Raw genomic sequence first — 23918 nt, forward strand, 5'->3', positions numbered from 1 at the left:
CGCTTTTATTTGTGTTATTTATTAATGACATCAAAAGTTGTTTCACATTTGCTAAATTTTTGCTTTATGCTGATGACCTTAAGATCTTCTCAACGATCAAGACGCAAGAGGATGCCATTAAACTTCAAGCCGATATGAATAGGCTTTACTTCTGGTGCCAGAATTCACGACTTTCGCTGAACTTATCTAAGTGCTTCCAAATATCTTACTCTAAAACATCTAACATTTTGTGCACTAAGTACAGGATCTCGGCATGTGTCCTGCAGTGTGTTAGTGGGTTTAAGGACCTTGGCGACATCTTCGATAACAAATTCTCTTTTAATAACCATATAAATTATATTACTTCTAAATCTTTTTCGATGTTGGGCTTCGTCAGACGGAACGCCACTAAGTTCTCTGATCCCTATACCATTAAGTTACTCTATACATCTTTTGTTAGATCTCATTTAGAATATGCTGCTTTTATTTGGAGACCTTGTAGTCAGCAAGCTATTAATAAAATCGAACGTGTGCAAAAAATATTTCTCAAATATGCCCTTCGGTCCCTGAATTTTATTGATCTCATGCCATCATATTCTGCTCGTCTCATGCTTATAAGTCTCAAGTCCTTAGAGATTCGTAGGACTATACTGTGTCTGTCTTTTACTCATAATATTATTACTGGAGTAATTGATTGTCCCTACTTGTTGGAAAGGATTCGATTTAATGTTCCCCAGCGATCTCTTAGGAACTTCTACCCTTATTATGGGGGAAACTTTAAAACTACGTATGCCAGTAATGCTCCCATTACTCGTGCTTTACGGGAATTAAATGCCGTTCATAATGATGTTCTTCTTGATTTCTCGCTTTCAAGAACAGCACTTTTAAATCTTTTGAATTCTATATTATAGTTAGTTAGTAGCTAGTATAGTTTTTAAATACATATAATATATTTGTAGCTTAATCTAAGCAACTTTTGTATCATAGTCTGTAAGGATTGTAATTCATAGACTTAAATAAATAAATAAATAAAAATAAAAAAATTATTACAATGCTTGTAATTGTTATAAGGGTTAGAGCTATAATAATAATTGAGAACATTATCTATACTACTGATTAGTAGACTTTATGATGGGAAGTCAAATATACTTTATATATTATATAGATATTATAAATATTAATTATATTATTTTATTATCCTCCTCATCAATAAATTGAAATATATAGAAATAATCAAACAATATCAACAAAATGTCAGTATCAAGCGGCTGCTTCAAAACCGAAATGATGTGTTTTTGAAAAATGATTATTTAAATGTCGGATTAAACAGATTAATAAGAAAGTTGTTCCAATTAATAATAGGACTATGAATAAGTTCGTGCGGTTTCACAACAGATGGCGTAACTTGATTATTATTCCATCGATCCACATTTCCAAACATTCATTGGAGAGCTACTGTCGTAGGGCACAAACGTCAGTATAAGTTTTTTATTTGAAGCGTAAACAACAATATTTTTACCACACTTGAAAATGTCGAATTTCGTGCCAAATAATGTGTTTTTGCGGGGAATTCTTCTTCATTATTTTAATATGAAGAAAAAATCAGCCGAAAGTCATCGTATCTTGGTGGAAGTTTATGGTGAGCATGCTCTATCTGAGCGAACGTGCCAGAAGTGGTTTGCACGCTTTAAAAGTGGTGATTTTGGCTTGGAAGACGAAGAACGCGAGGGTGCGCCGCCAAAGTTCATGGATACCGAATTGGAGGAATTGCTCGATCAAGATCCGGCTCAAACGCAAGAAGAGGTTGCAAAAACTTTGGGAGTTGATCAATCAACCATTTCCAAACGTTTAAAAGCCATGGGAATGATCCGAAAGGTAGGCCATTGGGTGCCGTATGAATTGAAGCCAAGAGACGTTGAACGCCGTTTTATGGCATGCGAACAACTGCTTCAACGGCGCAAAAGAAAGGGTTTTTTGCATCGAATTGTGACTGGCGATGAAAAGTGGGTCCATTACGACAATCCAAAACGTCGGGCAACGTATGGATACCCTGGCCATGCTTCAACATCGACGTCGGCGCAGAATATTCATGGCCTGAAGGTTATGCTGTGTATCTGGTGGGACCAGCTGGGTGTTGTGTATTATGAGCTACTGAAACCGAATGAAACGATTACGGGGGATGTCTACCGACGACAATTGATGCGTTTGAGCCGAGCAATGACAATGCTCGGCCACATGTTGCACAAGTGGTCAAAACATACTTAGAAACGCTCAAATGGGATGTCCTACCCCACCCGCCGTATAGTCCAGACCTTGCGCCATCCGATTACTATCTCTTCCGATCGATGCAACATGGCCTGGCTGACCAGCACTTCCGTAATTACGATGAAGTCAAAAAATGGATCGATTCGTGGATTGCGGCAAAACCGACCGAATTTTTCACAAAGGGAATCCGTGAATTGCCAGAAAGATGGCAAAAAGTAGTAGTAAGCGATGGACAATATTTTGAATATTAAATTTGTAACCATTTTACGTCAATAAAGTTTCAAATTTCGAAAAAAAACCGCATGAACTTATTCATAGTCCTATTACATGGATTCCATGAAATCCTGTAGCTATAAAAAATGTAGAGCCGTAAACTGAATCAGCAATTGTGAATGGTGCTTCAATATATTCATATGCTTGTAAGATAGTAAAATATACTCCTAATAATACTGTGAAGAATAGCCCTTGTGTGGCTTGAGAATGATTACCTTCTATTAAACTATGATGAGCTCATGTTACAGTTACTCCTGAGGCTAATAAGATAGCTGTGTTTAATAAGGGAATTTGAAATGGGTTGAAAGGTTTAATTCCTGCTGGTGGTCATGAAGCTCCTAACTCAATTGTTGGGGATAGTCTTCTGTGAAAAAAAGCTCAAAAAAATGATACAAAAAATAAAACTTCTGATAAAATAAATAAAATTATTCCTCATCGTAGGCCTAATGTTACAGGTAAGGTGTGTAATCCTTGGAAAGTTCCTTCACGAGAAACATCTCGTCATCATTGATAAACAGTTAAAATAGTAATAATATTACCTAGTAAGAATAGTGAAATATCATATTGATGGAATCATTTAACTAAACCTGAAACTGATGTTATTGCTCCAATAGCTCCTGTTAAAGGTCATGGACTATAATCTACTAAATGAAATGGATGATTAGCGTGTGTTGACATTAATTATTTAAAATTAATTTACTTCTCTAGAGTATAAAGTATTTAATACTGCAAATACATAGGATTGAATAATTGCTACAGCTGATTCAAGCACTAATAAAGCAATTTGGGCAATAATTAATAGTGAAATAATAGCATATGAAAGTGATGGACCTGTATTTCCTAGAAGAGTTAATAGTAAATGACCTGCAATTATATTAGCTGCTAATCGTACTGCTAGAGTTCCTGGCCGAATTAAATTTCTAATTGTTTCAATACATACTATAAATGGCATTAAAATTGCTGGTGTTCCTTGGGGAACTAAATGTGCAAATATGTGTTGTGTATGATTAATCCAACCATAGATTATAAAACATAATCATAAAGGTAAAGCTAATGTTAAAGTTAATGTTAAATGACTTGTTCTTGTAAAAATATAAGGGAATAATCCTGTGAAATTATTAAATAAGATTAGTGAAAATAAAGAAACGAAAATGAAAGTTGATCCTGAATGTCCTGCAGATCCTAATAAAGTTTTAAATTCTTTGTGTAAAGTTAATAAAATTGAATTTCAGAAAATATGATATCGTGATGGTATTAATCAATATGTTGAAGGGATTACTATTAATCCTAATAGAGTTCTTATTCAATTAAGAGATAAATTAAAAATACTTGAGGTGGGGTCAAAAACTGAGAATAAATTTGTTATCATTTTCAATTAAGAGGTTGAGTTGAAGATTTTTTAGTTGAATCAGATTTAGGAGATTGAGGAATTACAGAGTAGTAATTTATTATTCTAAAAAGTATAAATGTAATAGAAAAAATAATAAATAAACTTAATCAACCAATTGGGGCTATTTGTGGAATTAAAAAATATTAATAAGTTTAATAATTTTAGTTTGACAAACTAATGTTATAATAGATTTAACTAATTTTTTTTTATTAAAATATAATTTATAAATCATTAGAAGTAAGTGCTAATTTACTATTGAGTGGTTTAAGAGACCAGTACTTGCTTTCAGTCATCTAATGATGAATTTACTCTATTTGTAATTCATTTAATAAAATGGTTAACAGGAATACTTTCAATAACAATAGGTATAAAACTATGATTAGCACCACAAATTTCAGAACATTGACCGTAGAATAATCCTGGTCGATTTATTAAAAAATTAATTTGATTTAATCGTCCAGGAGTTCCGCTCAATTACGCATGGAACAAAATATTGGCCAAATGACCGCCGCGGCCTGGCGGCACACCTCCAAAGACCACCAAATGCAAATAGTTCCTTATCGAAATGGTGGTTAAATTTAAGGGCCGGTGTTGATTTTAAATAAAATACAATTCTTTTGGAAATTACTGTCATTTCTCTTTATTATGATAATATTAGTATGGCTCAATTACGCATAGAACAAAATATCGGCCACAGCTCCATCCCATGGTCCGAATTTTCGATGACGCTGAGGCATAATTGTGGTTCTATGCCGTTAATGTGCGGAATTATCTCGTCATTTAGCTCTTGTTGCTGGCTTATCGACGTACACCTTTTCTTTCAAATAATCCCAAAAAAAGAAGTCCAACGGTGTCGTTGACGTTTAGGTGTGGTTCACATTCAACACTGGCCCTTGAAATTTAACCAGCCTTTACAAAAGAGGACTTGCGCTTCAGAGATGAATTGTTTCGTTGTTTTGCCGAATATTGCTGAATGCACTCAAATAATTTCTCATTCTTCAAATCCAGTCAATCTCTACCTGTACTACTACTACGATTTTGTTTATTTTTTCTTTGATACCTTCTACAACTTCAATCTTTTTAGTACCAACTGTGATTTTAATTTTAATTTTGTTGTTAGTTTTTGGTAATCTAGGATTTAAATTGTTAACTATTCTTAAGGTCAATAATTGTAAAAATCACCTATAGTTGTATGTTTGAGTTCAAAAATAAATATTTAAATAAAAATACAATAAATAATTCGCTCTGATATTTTTTCAAACTATCCTCTTTATTTTTGCTATCATTGTAATAATGCAAATAAATAATTATTGAGATTGGGAATCTAAAGAATTTACATAGAAATAATTTGCGACGATACAAATTGTTTGTCTATTGCGACAGTAACTCTTTTTAATTAAACTAATTTAGGAATGCCCTGTGTGTAATAAAGTTAACCGAGCGATTTACGTCTTCGCCTCAAACTCCCTCTCCCGTAGACTTAAGTAGGTAAATACGCTCTTGCTTTGACTTCCCTGCCCTTGCTATTTCTCTTTTCTGCTTCCTTCGTGGAAAACAAGTAAACCAAAAGAATTTGATATTTGAGTAGCTTAACCCTAGAACACACACCCGGGTACAAATGTATCCACTTCAACTTTGAAGTGTTGTAACTTTTGAACCGCTTTACCTCTATACCGCTAACTTCGGATCTAGGAAGATTATTTAGTTTTGAGTTCAAATTCAAAATTTGAACCAGATCGGACCATTGGTTCAGGAGTTACAGCCTTCCAAACACATTATATACGTAAACACACACCCGGGATACGTTTGTACCCCAATAGTAAAAATCCTCATAATAATCAAAAAAAAACATTTTTTATATTATTTTTTTATTTGAAAAATTAAAAATATTCATTTCACACATTATATTATTGACTTTTATTATAAAAATTATAAAAATGCATCTTATATCTAAGGAAAATCATGGCAAATAGAGCAATTTGTTGATGTGACCGAATGTTCAAGACACATTGGCTTCTTACATTTGGCGCACAGCTTTCTGGTTTTTCTACGGCATTTTTCCTCTTGTGCGTAACATAAATAGCAAGATCCGGACACAGGTTTTGGCGTGCGCGCTGCGGCAGATGTTGATGCTGCTGTTGACACCGTTGATTCCAGCGGTCGGTTGAAATATGCTTCAATAGCAATTTTAGTCGAAAAATTTCGCGTCACTTGACGATTTATGGCTCTGGCTTCAATAATGGGCATACACAATGCTTCAGCCAAGCTGCGCAGGATCTGCTTACGCTTGTTGTTTGTTCTCCAAGGCAACATAGGGTTATTCAAATCGTAGACAATGTAGGCTGCAAGAGCTGTAATGTCCAACATGTTGAAGAACATCGCTAGTGGCCATCGTTTTGTTTGTTTTGTGTTGGATATTCCGCAAACATTTGGTCCATTCCCACTGTCAGCTATTTCAGCATCATTATGCATGGTCGAAAGCAAAATTACTGCTTTATTTTTTTTGGGAACATAAGAGCACATTGTCACATTATTTTTGAAGCCAAATGTCGTTGAACCAATTGTCCTGTTTTTGTTCTGCTTCATTTCTTGAGGAATATATGATTTGTTTTTGCGCAAGGTTCCAACGATCGTGAGTTTCCAGGTGAGAAGCAGTTCTGCAACTGGCAAGGTCGTAAAAAAATTGTCCATTATAATGTTTCGGCCACTTCCTTGGTATTTGGCAGACAAATCCTTCACCACTCGTTCGCCTTGGTTCGTTTCCCCACCAGTTTCTGCTTGGCCAGTATATATTTGTCCATGCAGTGGATATACATTTGTGGCATCGCAAATCCACCAAACCTTGACACCATATTTAGCAGGTTTTGACGGTATGTACTGCGTAAACCGTGTGCGTCCACGGTAAGGAAATAATTGTTCATCAATCGTCAAGCATGAGCTGGGCTTGTAATGTGCAGCAAGATTATTGTTCATCATCGTCCACAACTCACTGACCGGTGCTGCTTTATCAGTTAGTAAGTGTGTTGCGCGAGTGTTTTTATCGTCAAATCTTAGGAACCGCAATATCGAACAGAAACGGTTGACTTCCATTGTGGCGCGATATAAAGGATAGTTTTTGACGCTCCATAAATCTCGAACATGTTTTCCATTGCTATGGTTCGCACCAGTCATATTAAGTATGCCAAAAAATGCAAACAGCTCTGTTATTAACACAGGCGTCCATGACTTAGGAGTTGTGTTTGGATGCGCATTATTGTAAGCATTATAAGTTTCTTTTGCTAACTTATTTGTGTGGTGCATAATTATATCAGCCATTTCAACGTTCATGAAACATTTGAATGTTTGCTCTATTGACAACATTTCAGTGCATCTAGCTGGTCCCGAACGTTCTCTTATAATATTTTGTCTGAGTACCTGACAACTTACATTTGGTTCTTTCATCCACTCAGTACCATCACGTGCAACAAATTGTTCGCCACTAACAGGTAATTCATTATTTTCTTCTACTTCTTCTTCTTCATCGTCTTCTTCATCATCCTCATAGTCCGCATAATCAGGTAATACTTCTGCGGCACTTTGCGAAACTTCAGCATCGTCATCAGCAATTTCAATGTCATTGAATTGAATTTCTTCTTCATCTTCTGAGTCAAAGTCATAGGGAGCGTCATCGTCACAAATTTCATCAAATAAAGATTGTGTATATGATTCTCGCTGTTCCTCAGTTAGCCTGCATAATAAAAAAAATTAGTATATGTTTACATTGTTGCTTATTTTACATTTTTTACCTTCTATATGCTGCACTTGATAAATATTCGTTTCTTCTTGAAGTCATTTCGTATCCAGTTATTTATAGTTTCAGTTATATTTATTTTCACTTATATTTTCACTTCTTACACTTTTGAGCACCAAAACAATAATGAAAATATCAACAGGCAGCATTTATAACAACACCTCGTGTGAAAACAACCCTTGCAGCTGCATATAAAATACAAAAACCAGTTATACCAGTGTATTTGCTACCTACGTACCCATACCTTGCGCGACCTTTTTGCACATATCTTTTGAACCAGGTAGAATATTTCAATGAAATAAAAACCAAAATGTGTATTCGTTGGTACTCTACAAGTATATTATTATAAATTATATTATTTTGTTTTGCATTTATCAGGACAACAACAAAAACAAAAATCCACTGTTGCATGTCCTGACTTTATTTGCCCATATCGCTGGAACCAGTAGGAATATTCGAATGAAACAAAAGACAAAATACTTGTTATATATTAAAATATACATTTAAAAAAAAATCATAGAAATCGGTTGAATAAGCATTAAAAATACCGCAAAATAAGGTCCCGGGTCCAAACGTATCCCGGGTGTGTGTTTACGTGGTATTTTCTGGGTGTGTGTTCTAGGGTTAAAAGGTACATTAAAAAGAGTAAGACTGACCTGAGACAATAGATGGTATTTGAATACAATCTTATCTATCTAAACATGATTACCATAAATTCGTGGAAAACGACCTTTGACAAGCCAGGACAATAGTGATATTGGAGTAGTCGGAAGTATTGTATTTTTGTATTAATCGTTGAAAAATAATTTAGAAATAAGAACAGTAGCAAATATCTAGCAGTTGTAAGCTGGAAAACAAATGCCTAATTTAGTTTAAGAATAATCTTGTAATCAACCGGACAAAGCTCGGTTATGTACAAAAATAAACTTTAAAATAACAAAACTTAAGTTTTTGATTACTAATAACGTTTAAAACAACAAAACTAAAGTTTTCGATTGTTATATAGTTTAAAATAACAAAACAAAAGCTTGGATTATTTCGAACAAACATACATAATTATTTGTGCCGCGCAGGTTAATGTGCGATGTGCAACAATTTCTTCCATGCCATATGCAGGGAACGTTAATGTATGGAGAAGTCTCACGAGCGACGAATAGTGCGAATTGTCAAAAGTGAAGTCTAACCACCGCCGTGGTATCAGAGAATGTTAATGCAATGAGAAGGAGCAAATGTTAAATGAGCTTTTTTCGAGTACTAATTTGTAGATTCAAACTAAGGGATTTTCAAATTCAACTTTCCTCACTAGTGGGGGATTGAAGATATTTACCACGCAAGTGGAGGGTTTCTATATTTACTTACCACGCTAGGACAGGAATTCAGATTTTTTCTGCGTTTACCACACTACTAAGGAATTTCATAAGATTTTTCGCCACACTACTAAGGAAATTGACTTATTTCATGCCCACAGCGAAGCGAATAAATTTGCGATTAAGAAGGCCGTGCGGCAGTTAATTTGTGGTGCAGAAGCTAAAGTCGGCGGAATTATTCGTTTTGTTTTTTGGCACGTACTTGATTCAGGTTCAAGTCTTGAAGTCATATTTTTTCCTTGCACATTTTTTTTGTTCAATTCAAACCAGGAAAGTTTGGTAAAATTTTTGAGTTTATTTTAATTAAAATTTCTTTAAAATACTGTTTTTTTTTTGTATTTCATAAATGGAAATTTCTTTTCGGTATAAAATAGTTCATACTGGATATGACCTGATTTTTATATAAATCTATCAAAACAGAAAATATGTACATATGGCTTTAATCTCTTTCATCAAATCCAAATTATATTAATGAGAAAAAATCATTCAAATATCCGTCCAGAAAGCCAAACGCGCATATACACATACATAAGCATATAATTACGCATACAAACTTTCAACTAACGCAGAATATGTGCATATCGAATAAATGAGTGATTTAGAAAACTTCATTAGTAATTAACACACTTTTATTAGCTCGGGTTGTATGTATGTATGTATGTATGTAACGGAATCTCTGAGCTTAATTTTCACTGGCTTCTAAAAATCTGATCGACTTGAAATTTTGCACACCTATCAAGGGCCGATGACAATGCAATAATTTGATAAAAGTTTTCCATTAGGATTGCCAGGATTAATATTTTCTTTTTTTTACTGTGGGCGACATGTCGCATGCGACATTTTGTTCCATCATACTTTTTATGTTTATTTTTTTACTTTTTATGTAATTAGACATGCAAAAGATGTTTATAAATGATTTTTAATATATTCAATATATTTATTTTCACAACCAAAATTATAAACTTAAAAATAGTCAATACTGGAATATTTCTTACACAAATATTTGCTAATATTTGGCAAACCATGAATTTTTATCATATCGAATGGTCGCGGCTCCGTATATATGTTTGCACCCATATATGTACCTATGTAAGTCTTCTAAATGCTCGACAACCGCAGCTGCTGTGCGTCAAGTGGGCGCATGAGCATAGAGTAAGTTGCAGAAACCAGCACAAGTAGCTTATATAAAAAGTTCTATGTCGGACATTTCAATACTGGGAGAAAATTTGGAAACAATTATTTTATGTTCTCTGATAGTAGGTAATTACTTTACGTACATACATATGTAGTTCTTCAATTGATAAAAAGTGCACAAAAACATATGCATACAGGTATGTATCCCTGCAAGGTTAGGAACTTACTCTGAAATCAGAGTATTTGAAGGTTACTGTACAATTTGAAGGTTACTGTTCATACAATGCTGTCTCTATGAACGTGAGCTGGATTTCTTGAGAAGGTTTGAGGGATCGTAATTTGTTTGCTGTGACAAGTGCACGCAGCCACATACATATTATATGTATGTACATACATATATAAATTCACATATTTGAATTTGAATTCTCTATGAAGGATTTGATTTGGTTGGAGGGAATTCAACAAAGTTTTAACAGTGGTGCGTTAGACAGAGATATGTATATATTGTTCAATGACTTGCTCTTTCTAAGTCTCTATTGAACTTAGCATATTTTTTTTTATGATAAAGTGCCTGTAGCTAGCCTTCAGCATTAACATTCTTTCGTCCTACATTCAAACGAATTTTACTCAACTGCTGTTTAATTTGACCAGTTGAGTATATTTCTGTTAACTTTTGGTGAAAAATGTGTCTGTGCGCTCCCGTCATTGAGACTTCTCTATACATCAACTTTCTCCGCCATATATGTGGATATATACTCGTATTGCCGTCAGATATTTAGTTTATGAATTGAGTAAGTAATAGATAAGATAGAGTCACAATCACTCAATTTTTAGCAAACGGGCGTATTGATGCCGTGGGTCGGGGGGAAATAAGAGGAAGGGCGAACCATTGCAACAAGTTCTAGAGGCGTGAAATTATGTATTTGCTCGTATTCATTAAAAGAAATGGACACGAAGCAAATGCGTTGTCGATTTGTCTTCGCCTAAGCACTGAGCAAGTGTACGGTAAACGTTCATATACATATATGTATATATGTATGTATGTATGTCCAAATGTAACATATAAGCATACATTTTGTTATTTAGAATATTTAATGCTTTGGCAATATTTCGAATTTAAAAAATGAATTACTATTTATGCAAGTATTTTTTATTTATTTTAATTTACGTTTTATTTCATATACATATATGAAGTACGAGTATTACTATTATTATTAGTAATATTTATATGCCACATAAAAGTAGATAATTTGATGCGTATTTACGTATCTTTTACTCAGATGGTCTACAATGATGTTGGCTATACAAATAAATTAAAACAATAAAAGAAATTAATACACGGATACATAATCAGGTTTTCCCAATCCGTAGGTCTACTCGGGTTCTATTTAAATATAACATTTAGCATTTTGAATAGAAATCCCTGGTGTTTCTCAGCCACGTTGATGCAGAGTTGGGACTTGGCAGACATTTGATACGATTTTATTATATAGCACTAATATAATAGCCAAATTTTATAGGAAATAACTGTTTAAAGGAAAACAATAAACTGCGTACAAAAAACCAAACCGGAACCTTTTAAAGACAAATATGTATGTATGATATGAGCCTTGAAATAACTTTCAACCTCCTCAAGCGCAGTTCAATGAAGAAGCTAAATTATTATGGGCTTAACATTTATGTTCTCAAAAAGTCATACTTTAATATGAGCAATTAATATGAAAGTATTAAGTATTTTAATAAGAAAGTACTGAGATATAATGCAGATGAATAAGGCCATAGGATAATGCTTATCCCAAATTCACTTTTGGATGAACGCCCATCATACTAAACTGAGATACAAGTAAAAACTCAAGAGCTAACCAGCTAGCTTTTTCTGGATTTGCGCGATAACCGCCTTCGTGAATTCGGCCGAGTTTAACAAAGCGCACCAGTCGTGAGCTTTACGGTTCAGATAAACCGTCTTTCCCCAGAACCAACTGTATAATGGATTCCAGACTATCTTTTAAAAAAGTAAATAATACTATGAACTGCATAAATGTCTTCGATTATAATAGCGATCATAGTGCAATCCAAATGGAAATCTCAAGAGATTCAAGACTAAACCCTTTTCACATATTTATAGTTAGTTAGTAGTATGCGTTGCCCCGGGCAAGCCATGGTCCGTCCGTGTCTTTTGGGCCGGTAATGCGAAAAACAAGCCTCAGGGAACTGGGGTAGGGGTACTGTTCCCAACGGTATACCCGTTCCTGTTTATTTCGGCCACGATTCGCTGGTAAACAAAAAAGAATGGAAAACAAAATGAGAAATACAGCAAACAACAGCAGCAATATATATGGAGCCATTATGGAAAGTAATAATGAAAGCCTGGAAGAGGCTATCAAAAAGGCACCAGGTGCAAGTGGATCGAGTGATCTACTAGTGGACTTAACTGAGGAGAATAACAACCCCAGAGGCCGTATAATCACGGGGACTGATCCTTTTAAGCGCGCACCAAAGCTGAGGCGGAGTCCTATCAAGACGCTCAGTGTAGAAAGGCCTGAGAGAGCAAAATCGTCGCCATCTGCATTGCAACAAAATAATGAGAAAGCAGCAGAATCGGGTAGTGACACCCTAACGCTTCTTGGTGAGATGATTGCCAAGTTGACAGAAGCAATGCGTCTACCGCAACGCTCGATCAGCAACCACATAAAGGAACTCCTTGAAACAATCACTAAACTACACTCGAGAGCTCAAGAAGAAATGAAAATCAAAGAAGCCAAGAGAAACGTTCATGGAAGCGTAATGACAGAAGGAACGCCGAAAAGACCACGCGACGACAAACAGCCGAGCAGAAAAACGCCACCCAAGGAAAGCAAAACCACTCACGAGGAAGAGCACAAAATGGCAACAAGTGCGGGCAAGAAAGGCAAAGGAGAGATTAATGCCAAGAAGACAAACGGGGATATGGAAAATGGCTGGATGAGTGTTAAGCGCAAACCAGCCAAAAAGAAAAAAGTGGCAAATAAACTACCCCCGAGGCCGTATGCGATTGTCATGGCGCGTGCTGGAGCAATGAAGTATAGTGACATTCTCAGGGTGGTTAAAAAATATGATGCCCTGCAAGAACTCGGCGAAAATATGACCCGCATAAAGACGGCCAAAGGCGTTCAAAGGCTTCAATTGAAAAAAAGCTGATGGCCAATAGAGGAGTATACCAGAAGAAGATTGGCAAGATGCTAGGAGACCAGGCGCAAATCAAGGTCCTGACCCACGAAATGTTGGTGGAGATCCGTGATTTAGATGAAATCATAACCAAAGAGGACATAGGTGAGGCAATACGAACGCAAGTTAACGAGCTTAACCTATTTAGTGAAAGCGCAATAAAAAGCGTTAAAGCGGCGTATGCAGGCACGCAAAGAGCGGTCATAAGCCTACCATAAGCATTGGACGCAATTGGGCGACTGCTTGATAATCAAAAACTCAAAATCGCCTAGGTGGTATGCCGAATAAGAGAAAAGCCTGACTTGAGGAGATGCTACAAATGCCTGGAGTATAGACACCTGGCGAGGGCGTGTACAAACGAATACAAACCACCAGATTACATATATAATTGGCGTGTACACCATTTTTGGGTGTTTTGCCAAGCTCCTCCTCTTATTTGTGGTGTGCGTATTGATGTTGTTCCACAAATGGAGGGACCTACAGTTTCAAGCCGACTCCGAACGGCAGATATTTTTTTATGAGGAGCTTTTTCATGGCAGAAATACACTTGCAGGTTTGCCATTGTCTGCCGAGGGGCGACCGCTATTAGAAAAAACTGTTTCTTAATTTTTGATCTTTCTCCGAGATTCGAACCGACGTTCACTCTCTGAATTCCGAATGGTAGTCACACACCAACCCACTCGGCCACGGCGGCCGCCACCAGATTGGAAGCAGAAAATGTCCCCCTTATCAAGCGACGTATATTAAAACGAAAAAATTAGGATTGAGCAAATCAATCTAAACCATTGCGAGGCTGCAAAAAAGCTTCTGAAACAAAGGGTATACGAAAATAAGGTTGATGTGGTGCTCGTCAGCGACCAGCATAAAAACGTAAACGTTGGAACGTGGGTCTCGGACAGGAAAAGTAAAGCTGCAATATTGGCCTGTAGAAGAAATACTCTGCAGGAAAAACCGCACACCGACAGTGATAATTGTACCCGAGCAAAAATATGTGGCATTTATTTCTACAGTTGCTACGCGCCACCGAAATTGACGCAAGCAGAGTTCGAAAACCTGCTGGATGAACTTGTGCAAAGCGCTCGTGGTATCACACTAAACGTGATTGCGGATGATTTCAATGCGTGGGCCTTGGAATGGGGTAGCAGATACACCAATAAAAGGGGAGATGCCTTGATTAAGTCATTCTCACTGCTTGATGCGTTTCTGCTAAACAGTGGGGGAAAAAACACCTTCAAAGTGAATGGTCGTGCATAAATATTCGACACCCCTTACGCCAGCAGGGCTCTAGTACGATCAGCAAGTTGGCAAGTGTGTGATTTTTACACAGGCAATGACCACCTTGCCATTAAGGTAGACTTCTCGCATGGAAAAGAAGCCGTACAGAAAATACAGAATAAGGGCTGGAGGGTGGGGACGCTTGACGAAGAACTGTTCCGGAGAGAACTTGACTAGCACCAACGATGTGGAACTACAGGCGGAGCTGCTAGTAAAGCATGTTAGCAGAGCTTGCGATGCCGCTATGTGCAGGAAAAGACAGAGCGCGCCCAGAAAGCCTGTATAGTGGTGGAACGAGGAAATCAGACCCTAAGAAGCGAATGCAAAACAGCAAAGTGCCTTTCTTAAAGGAGTTGTGGGCTGGCAGAACACTACAGGCTTCGCGAGAATTATAAAAAGAAACGGAAGCAATTAAAGAAAGCTACTAAAATCAGTAAGGCAGCCAGCTTTATAGAACTGTGCGTGGGGTTATGGCTACAAACTTGATATGGCCAAGGTCAAAGGAGGTAGAGGACAGGCACCAACTTGCCCCATACTTTTTGAAAATATTGTACATATACTCTTTCCAAAGCAAGACATGCAACCAAGCCAGACCCAGTTCCACGCAACCGAAAGTAGTGTCACCATGAGTGAAGTAGAGGTGATTTTGGCAACGGAAAGTTTCGGCAATGCTAAGGCGGCAGGACCTGACGGCATCCCGAACAAACCGCTGAAGATCGCTATCAGGCGCAACGCAAAGTCTTTTGCAGAGCACTTCACCAAGTGTATAAATGAAGGCATGTTTCCGAAAGTATGGAAGAAGCAACAACTAGTCCTACTTCAGAAACCAAATAAGTCAGCGGGTGACCCAAGTTCTTATCGGCCACTCTGCATGATAGATACAACAGGTAAAATCTTGGAGAAACTAATCTGCACGCGCCTGGAACAGCATCTGGAGAAAGTGCCGGTTGAACTATCCGAACATCAGTTTGGTTTCAACCATCGACGCCGTCAGGAAAGTGACAAACATTGCAAGCAACGCTATTGAGGGTGACAGGTGGATGCATGGTGATAAAGAATACGGTGCAGTTGTCACTCTGGATGTCAAGAACGCCTTCAACTCGGCATACTGGCCCCATATTACAAAGGCTCTGGAAGAGAAAAAAACGCGAGCATACCTATAACGGGTTATAAACAGTTATGTGTAGGAAAGAGTACTTCTATACAATACAGATGAAGATCCTAAGAGATATGCAGTGGCGGGCGGAGTACCGCAGGGATCTGTACTGGGCCCGATCCTATGGAATGTACTATATGATGGGGTACTGCAACTCTCAATGCCGAAGGAAGTGCAAATAATAGGATACGCGGACGACATTGCGTTGACATTGCAGGATAAAAAACAGAAGCAGTTCTCATTACGAGTAGAAAAAAGTTAGAAGCGACCACACTAATTATTGATGGGTTTAATGTCACAGCACAAGCGGCAATAAGATATTTAGGTGTAATGATCGATGCTCGACTAAGTTTCAAGGAGCACATTAAAAAAGAGTGTGGAAAGGCAGCCATGGTGACGGCGGCACTGACAAGAATTATGGCCAACATCGGTGATCTCACTCAGAGTATAAGAGCGCTCCTGGCTGAAGTAACCCAGTCTACACTCATGTATGCAGCACCCATATGGAGTAAAGCCCTGATACAAAAAACATTCGCGAAGAAGGCGGAAATAGTGTTTAGACTAAGTGCCCTTAGAGTTGACTCTGCTTTCAGGACAGTGCCGTTTGAAGTAGTATGGATCATATCAGATATAATGGTCTCTGAACTGGGTAGAGTCTACGATAAAGCCAAAAGCCCAAACGGCGGAAGAGCGTAAGGAAGAAAGACGGGGGAGCATAATTGAGTGACAAAATCGGTATGACCTAGCGACAAAAGTGAGGAGGACGCACAAACTTATCAGAGGCGTACAGGCTTGGGTTGAGAGAGGACATGGTGACACAGTTCTTGACGGGACATAGATGCTATAGAGAGTATCTAGAAAGACTCGGACGCGAGGACGTAGCAGACTGATCGTTCTGCGGCAACGGTAGTGAGAACGCGGAACATGTCTTTTTCTCCTGCCCGCGATACGCATCCGAAATAATGTCCATTGAAGAAATGATAGAGGAAAGAATAACCGCAGGCAACATTGTAAATCACATGCTGCAATCGAAGTTGGTGTGGGCCAAGATGAAAGAATAGTCCGCAAAGGCGCTACAGGAACTGCGGAAAAAGGAACGGGAACGCAGTAAACAAAGAAGAAAATCAAGTAGTGAAGGGTAGACAGAGAAAGAAACATATATGAAGAGCCATACTAGCTAGCTTGGCCCAGCGATGCAATGCTTAAATGGCGAAGCCGCAGGGCAAACTAAAACTACTGAGGTCGGAGTTAGGGTTTAGTACGTACGTGTACTGTTTCACAAGTCCAGTTTAGTAGTAATAGCGATCAGTATGAATCGTCAATGCCGTCTAGGCTGACGGTATCTATGAAAGATTCTCCCTTCGGATAACCAAAAAAAAAAAAACAAAACAAAAAAACACACGAACCCGCACACACATACATTTGATTGAATTTGAATTTTGTGCAGCGACAATAAAGCTCGATTTGACTCTTCGACGTTAGGAACACACCTACATTGTTTAGACAACAATGAGTGCTTGTAATTTAATATGAACTTTATTGAATAGATACCAATAAAGTTCAAATTGACTCTACATTTAGTTAGAAAATATTTGTATGGGAAAATGGAAAGGGCTGTTTAAGGGTTTTCCCAGAAATTATTTGAATTTTTCTCGCCGTAAAAACCATCCTTGGACTTGAAGGAACATTTAAACAAACATTGTTAAGATTGGCATTTGGCCATTCATTATTATATTATAGATTTGCAAATATGTTACCAAAGGGAGTGATATGGCTGTGATTAGTATTAATGCAGAGGATTCCAATGACGAAGTTACCCAATACCAAATGGGTCGCTATGTTAGTAGTAAAGGAGAAGTTTGGCGAATATTTTCTTTTCGTATTCATGAGAGACATACTACAGTTGTTCATTTAGCTGTGCATTTAGAAAATGGACAAAGAGTATATTTTACAGCACAGAACGCAGTACAAAGAGCTGCTCAGCCACCATCCAATACATTAACCATCTTCCTACTTCCCATCAAACCCAAATGGTTTGTGGATCAAGTACAAATATAATATGTGTGATGATATTTTGTATCAAATACGGACTAGAAGGGGAAATCCAAATATACAAATCCCGTGTGGAGTTGCCTGATCTCCCATCGGGCGCGTCCCAGGTGGTGGATAGGGAGCCCTGGCATCACAAGAGTGGCCTTCCCTGATGGGGTGGGTTCAACACTCGTGTGATGACTCAAAGTTGGCATAGAATCAGGGTGCCATCCGCGCACCAAACTGGCTAGGGAGGAGTCCCGAAAAAAACCAAAAGGTAATGGAAAACAATGGTTCTATTACTCCAGGTGGAATCCACACAAGTGGCAATCCACCCGCTTCGGCGGCAGGGGCATGGATTCTGGAGGCCCCAACCATTACCCAAGTCTCTCAGCTCTACGAGCGAGAGCGCATCCTGGAGGAGACGGGGGTTGCTATCGCAATCTCCTCTCCTTCAGAGTCTGAAAAACGTTTCCCTGCTTCTGAGGGCCTGAGTTGTGAGGTCTCTTCGGTGGCTGCACGACCTCCCAAAGAAGCAGGGAAATCGAAGAGCGCGGCAAGGAGGAAGAGAAGAAAGCGGCGGGCATGGCTCATGCGGGAGAAATCCTCATGTGGCTCTGCCGGCCCTTCTGCGTCTGTGTCTTCCAAACGACCTCGGTCAGCGGAAGTGACACCCACGGAAGCTACCGAGTCTTCGGTGGGCACAGGCACTCCCAAGTTGTCTCGCTCTCGAGGCAAGCGGAGAAAGACGGTGGCTGAAAGCAGCACACCTCCCTGCCCTGCGGTTGCCGCCAATGGCCGAGCCACGACCCCCCAAGGTACGAGCGCGGTCTTGGCGCCAGCCAATGTGGCGTGAAAAGGTTCTGCTGAGTCACGTCTCTATCGGCGCCTCGACAAAATGTCCAGCACAGTTGTCTGCCCGGCGAAATCTTCGTCAGTGGAGGATCGGGAGCTGGACCTTCGCCCTAGCACATCCAAGGGTGCGGCCAAGCCATCCTATAGCGAGAAGGCTGCTGGTCCACGACCTGTGGCTGTGATTGGAAAACTGGGGCCTGACCATCAGCTGACGGATGAAGAAATCAAATACTGCAAAAGCCAACTGATGCGTCGGGTTATTGCCTCCGGTCCGGAAGCCAACGCGAAGGGCTATGAGACAAAGGACGGCACCATAAAGGTGACGTGCGCGTCTCTGGCCAACTTCGAGTGGATCAGGACCGTGGTCAATAACGTGCCCCCCATGGGGAGCACTCGCTTCGCAGTCTACAGCGAGGAGAGTGTACCCCTCAGGAAGGCCATCTGCTGGATTCCGGATCCAGACCTGTCTACGGCGGATGTCCTATCCTGTCTACGTGCCCAGAATCCGGGCATCAACACGAGGCTTTGGCGAGTCGTCTCGTATACCAAGAGCAAAAACCGGGACGGGAAGGAAGGGGCTACTCTTGTGGTGCGAGTGGACGAGGCCAGTGTTGATGTCATGGGCTCACGGTACGGGAACCGTCTGAGTCTCTTCTTTGGGACGGCCAGCTTCCATGTCTTTCCCAAATGAGTGACTCGGACGATTCCTGTAGCTATCGTCCCTTGACGGTGACGCAAATTAACTTGCAGCATTCCAAAGCCGCTACTGCACTACTAAGTAGAAGGCTTTCCCAGCTGCACACATTACCCCACATAACAGCAGTGCAAAAGCCCTGGGTCTTTAGGGGCCGTCTCTGTGGCTTAAGTGCGCTGAAAGGGGCCACGTTATTATATGACAGGAGTTCTAGTAGACCTAGGACCGGTCTTATAGTATCATCCCATCTCACTGTGACGGGTCTTGAGCAATTCTGTTGCCAAGACCTGGTAGCGGCTGAGGTGTGTTATAGAGGTAGACGCGGATGGTCGAAGTTTGTGATTGCATCTGCTTACTTTCCTTACGATGCTCTGGAAGGGCCACCACCCGGGAAGGAAATTAGTCTCGTGAGGTTCTGTGAGCGGCGCAGTCTGGGCCTCATCCTATGTTGCGATGCTAATGCCCAGCATACAATCTGCGGCAGCAGCAAGTGCAATGGACGGGGCTCTCGACTATTCGAATTTATCGCGTCCTCCTGCCTAGACATACATAACAAGGGCTCACAGCCAACGTTTGTAACAGCTAGAAGGCAGGAGGTGATTAATCTAACCCTATCAAACTCAAAACTTGGGTGGTCAATCAAGAACTGGAGAGTCCTTGCCGAAGATTCGTGCTCGGACCACAGGTACATTGAGTTTCAGTGTGGCGAGGAGGCACAAATGCCATTGCCCTCTAGAAACCCGAGAAAAACAGACTGGCAGAAGTTTAGGGAGGCGTTGCGGGACCATGACGTTGCGCCACCAAGACTTCGAAAAGAACAAGCCATTGGGGCGGCTGTTGAGACACTCAACGCTGCCCTAACGGACTCTTTTGAGTCAGCCTGTCCAATTCGACCTCTCCCTAGCCGGACTCCCGTTCCGTGGTGGAACCGAGAGCTCCAGATGTTGAGGCGTGAGTCGAGAAAACTTCTAAACCGGGCCCTCAAGACTAACCTTGCAGAGGACTGGGAGCGATACCGTGATGTTCAGAAGAACTACAAGAGGCTTATTCGGGAATCGAAAAAAGCCTCATTTAGGGAATTCTGCAGCGGTGTTGAATCTCTGAGTGACACGGCGAAATTGGTTAGGATCCTGAAAAGGGACCCAACGGCAAAGCTGGGGTCACTTAGGAAATCTGATGGCTCCTTCATGGAGCGGAAAAGTGAGACACTCAGCTTGCTGATGGAGTCTCACTTTCCTGGTAATCAGATAAGCATCAGCCGGCAACAGCCCTTATTGATAGAGGCAGTTGTCAGAGCTGTTACACCTTCTCGGCATAACTGGTTCGTTGCCAGATCTGTGGTGAATGAGGCCGCCATTCGATTTGCCATCAAATCTTTTGGCGACTACAAGTCGCCCGGACCAGATGGCATATTTCCTGCCATGCTGAAGGAGGGTGAAGAGTTCGTGACAGCAGCCCTGAAGAAAATCTTCTCGGCATGCCTGGCACTGGCTTACATACCACGCTCTTAGAGGATGGTGAGGGTCGCTTTCATCCCAAAGGTTGAAAAAGACGACTACACCAGCCCCAAAAGCTTTAAACCAATCAGCATGACCTCTTTGATGCTGAAAAGTCTTGAACGACTGGTGGAACTGCGCATACGTCAGAAGTCGCTGAAGGCTCACCCTCTGTCTCTATTTCAGCAAGCCTATCAGAGTGGAAAATCCTGCTAGTCGGCACTGCAAAACCTTGTTGCTAGGGTAGAGCTGGCCATCGACAGGAGGGACTACGCTATGGGTATCTTTTTAGACATAGAGGGGGCGTTTGATAATGCCACTTTTGATAGTATGTGTAACTCTGCTAGTAGGCACGGCGTAGACCGGGTGCTAGTAAATTGGATTCGTTCGATGCTGGCCCAAAGAATCGTTTCGGTGCGAGCAGAGGAAGATCTGCAGGTGTCATCTGGGGTTAACTGAGGCTGCCCCCAAGGCGGTGTGCTGTCTCCATTACTCTGGTGCATGGTAATCGATCCTCTACTCACCACCTTAAACGAGTCGGGAGTCTACGCACAAGCATATGCGGACGATGTTGCTTGTTTGGTAACAGGCTCTTCGCTTATGAACATCTGCAGGAAAGTGCAGAAAACTCTGGATCGGATTGACACTTGGTGCTGTGCGAATGGGCTGTCGGCAAATCCCGCCAAAACTGGTATTGTCCTCTTTACCAGAAGGAGGAAGCTTGACGGACTCGTTCTGCCAAGGCTAAAAGGAGTCACAATCCAGCTATCCAAGGAAATTAAATATCTAGGAGTAATCCTCGATAGTAAGCTCCTATGGAAATCACACGTTGAGACAAAGGCATCCAAAGCGCTGACAGCTTTCTGGCAGTGCAAAGGTGTCTTTGGGAAAACGTGGGGTCTCTCTCCTAGCAAGGTTTTACGGATCTACACGGCTATGACAAGACCCATTATCACCTATGCATCAGTGGTCTGGATGAGTAGACTATCCCTAGTGGGAGTCAGGAGGACCTTATCGAGACTACAGCGCACTGTGGCCATCTGTTGCACCGGAGCTTTTCCGACTACTTCAGGCCCGGCACTAGATGCTCTGATTGGTTTACCACCACTTGATGCTTTCATCCGAGGAGAGGCCCTGAAGGCCATCTGCAGACTGAAACACAGTGGGAACTGGTACGGCCCTTGTCCGGCATTGGAACACAGAGAAGGCATGGACATCGATCCAACGATTCTTTCCATACCCCTTGACTCAATGCCATCAAGAGTCGTACTTGAAAAGAGATACAGTGTAGTGCTACCAGAGGCTCAGTTGTGGGGAGACTCAGAAAATGAGCACGGCAAACACTGTTTTCGAATTTTTACGGATGGCTCCAGGACCGAGCATGGCTCCGGCTCTGGGGTCTACGTGGAATTCAGCAGGACAAAACTGCACTTTGCTCTTGGAATGCATGCATCTGTGTTTCAAGCGGAGGTGCATGCAGTTCAAGAAGCGATGAACTTTGTTGTGGAAAAACGATGGAGAGGCAGATCTATATGTGTCTGCAGCGACAGCCAAGCAGCGCTTATGGCCTTAGACATCCCTCAAACCACATCAGGGGTAGTGAAGTCCTGTAAATCCAGGCTGAACTATGTCGGCAAACATAATAGCCTGATGCTAACATGGGTCCCGGGACACGTGGGTATCGCGGGTAACGAGACCTCTGACTCCTTAGCTAAGATGGGCTCTGAAGCCAACTTCTTTGGCCCAGAGCCCGCTTTGCCACTCCCCTCTGCGGCCATCACGGCCACGGTTAGCAAATGGGTAACTACTACCCACAAGCGAGCTTGGCAGGCTGAGAGAGGCTGCAGATGGACAAAACTGATGTTACCTGTCATGTCCGATCGACTGTCGCAAACCCTTCTGTCATTAAGCAGAGGGGAGTGCAGACGGCTGGTTGGACTGATGACGGTCCACTTTCTGTGGGCAAAGCACATGGAAAGGTTGGGCATCTCAGACAGTGTACTCTGCCCAGCTTGTGAAGAGGAGGATGAGACGGCGGACCACTTCCTGTGTGTCTGCCCCGCCTTCGCCCGAATCAGGTTTGAGGTCTTTGGCACTGATGTGTTAAGAAGCGACCATCTTGGCTCCTTGGCACTACAAGATCTACTCAGATTTCTTCGGAGATCGGGTAGATTTAAAGAAAATTAAAAGGGAATCCAAGTGTAGTACAATGGACTCAATTAATGTCTGAGTGCTGCACTTGCTAGTTGTCCCGACAAAAAAAAAAAAAAAAAAAAAAAAAAAAAAAAAAATATACAAATGAGCAAAGAAATTTACAATGAAACATTCATTGATTTCAATTGAGGGCATGTGCTTGATGATGTCAAACACACTATTATATGAATTATGTACGCCTGGCCTCGCCCAATCTTTCAATGCATGATGCTTTTAACCAAGAGTTGCACCGAGAAAAATTGTATGATCTCAACACTTTGAAAGAATTAATTCAAACAAATCTTCCACTATTGAATGGACAACAGAAGTATGTATTTGATACACTTATGAAAGCAACAAATGATAAAGCAGGAGGGATTTACTTCTTAGATGCACCTGGTGACACAGGAAAAACGTTTTTGATTTCATCGACATAGCAACACTTCGTTCACAAAATAAAATTGCACATGCACTCGCTTCGTCGGGAATCGCAGCAACTTTGCTTGAATGTGGCCGAACAGCCCCTTCAGCACTAAAATTGCCATTAAACATACAAAGCAACGAAACTCCAACCTGCAACATTTCGAAGAACTTTGCAACGGCAAAGGTTTTGCAGCAATGTGAATCGATTGTTTGGAATGAATGCACGATGGCACATACAAAATCTTTGGAGGCTTTAGATTTTCGTCAAACATTGCCAGTAATTCCACGATCAACGCCGGCTGATGAACTCAATATATGTTTAAAGTCCTCCTATTTGTGGAAAAATGTCAAGGTATTACGTTTAAGCAAGAATATGCGTGTCGTGACATATTC

At 40.5% G+C, this 23918-nt stretch overlaps 1 pseudogene; it reads right to left on the minus strand.

Moving 5' to 3' along the window:
• Window positions 1-2194: 2194 nt before the first annotated feature.
• On the minus strand, window positions 2195-3501 carry LOC128869649 (cytochrome c oxidase subunit 3-like; annotated as a pseudogene).
• Between the last annotated feature and the right edge of the window lie 20417 nt (window positions 3502-23918).

This window comes from Anastrepha ludens, chromosome X (genome assembly GCF_028408465.1).
Source record: "Anastrepha ludens isolate Willacy chromosome X, idAnaLude1.1, whole genome shotgun sequence".
In the NCBI taxonomy this organism is placed as follows: domain Eukaryota; kingdom Metazoa; phylum Arthropoda; class Insecta; order Diptera; family Tephritidae; genus Anastrepha; species Anastrepha ludens.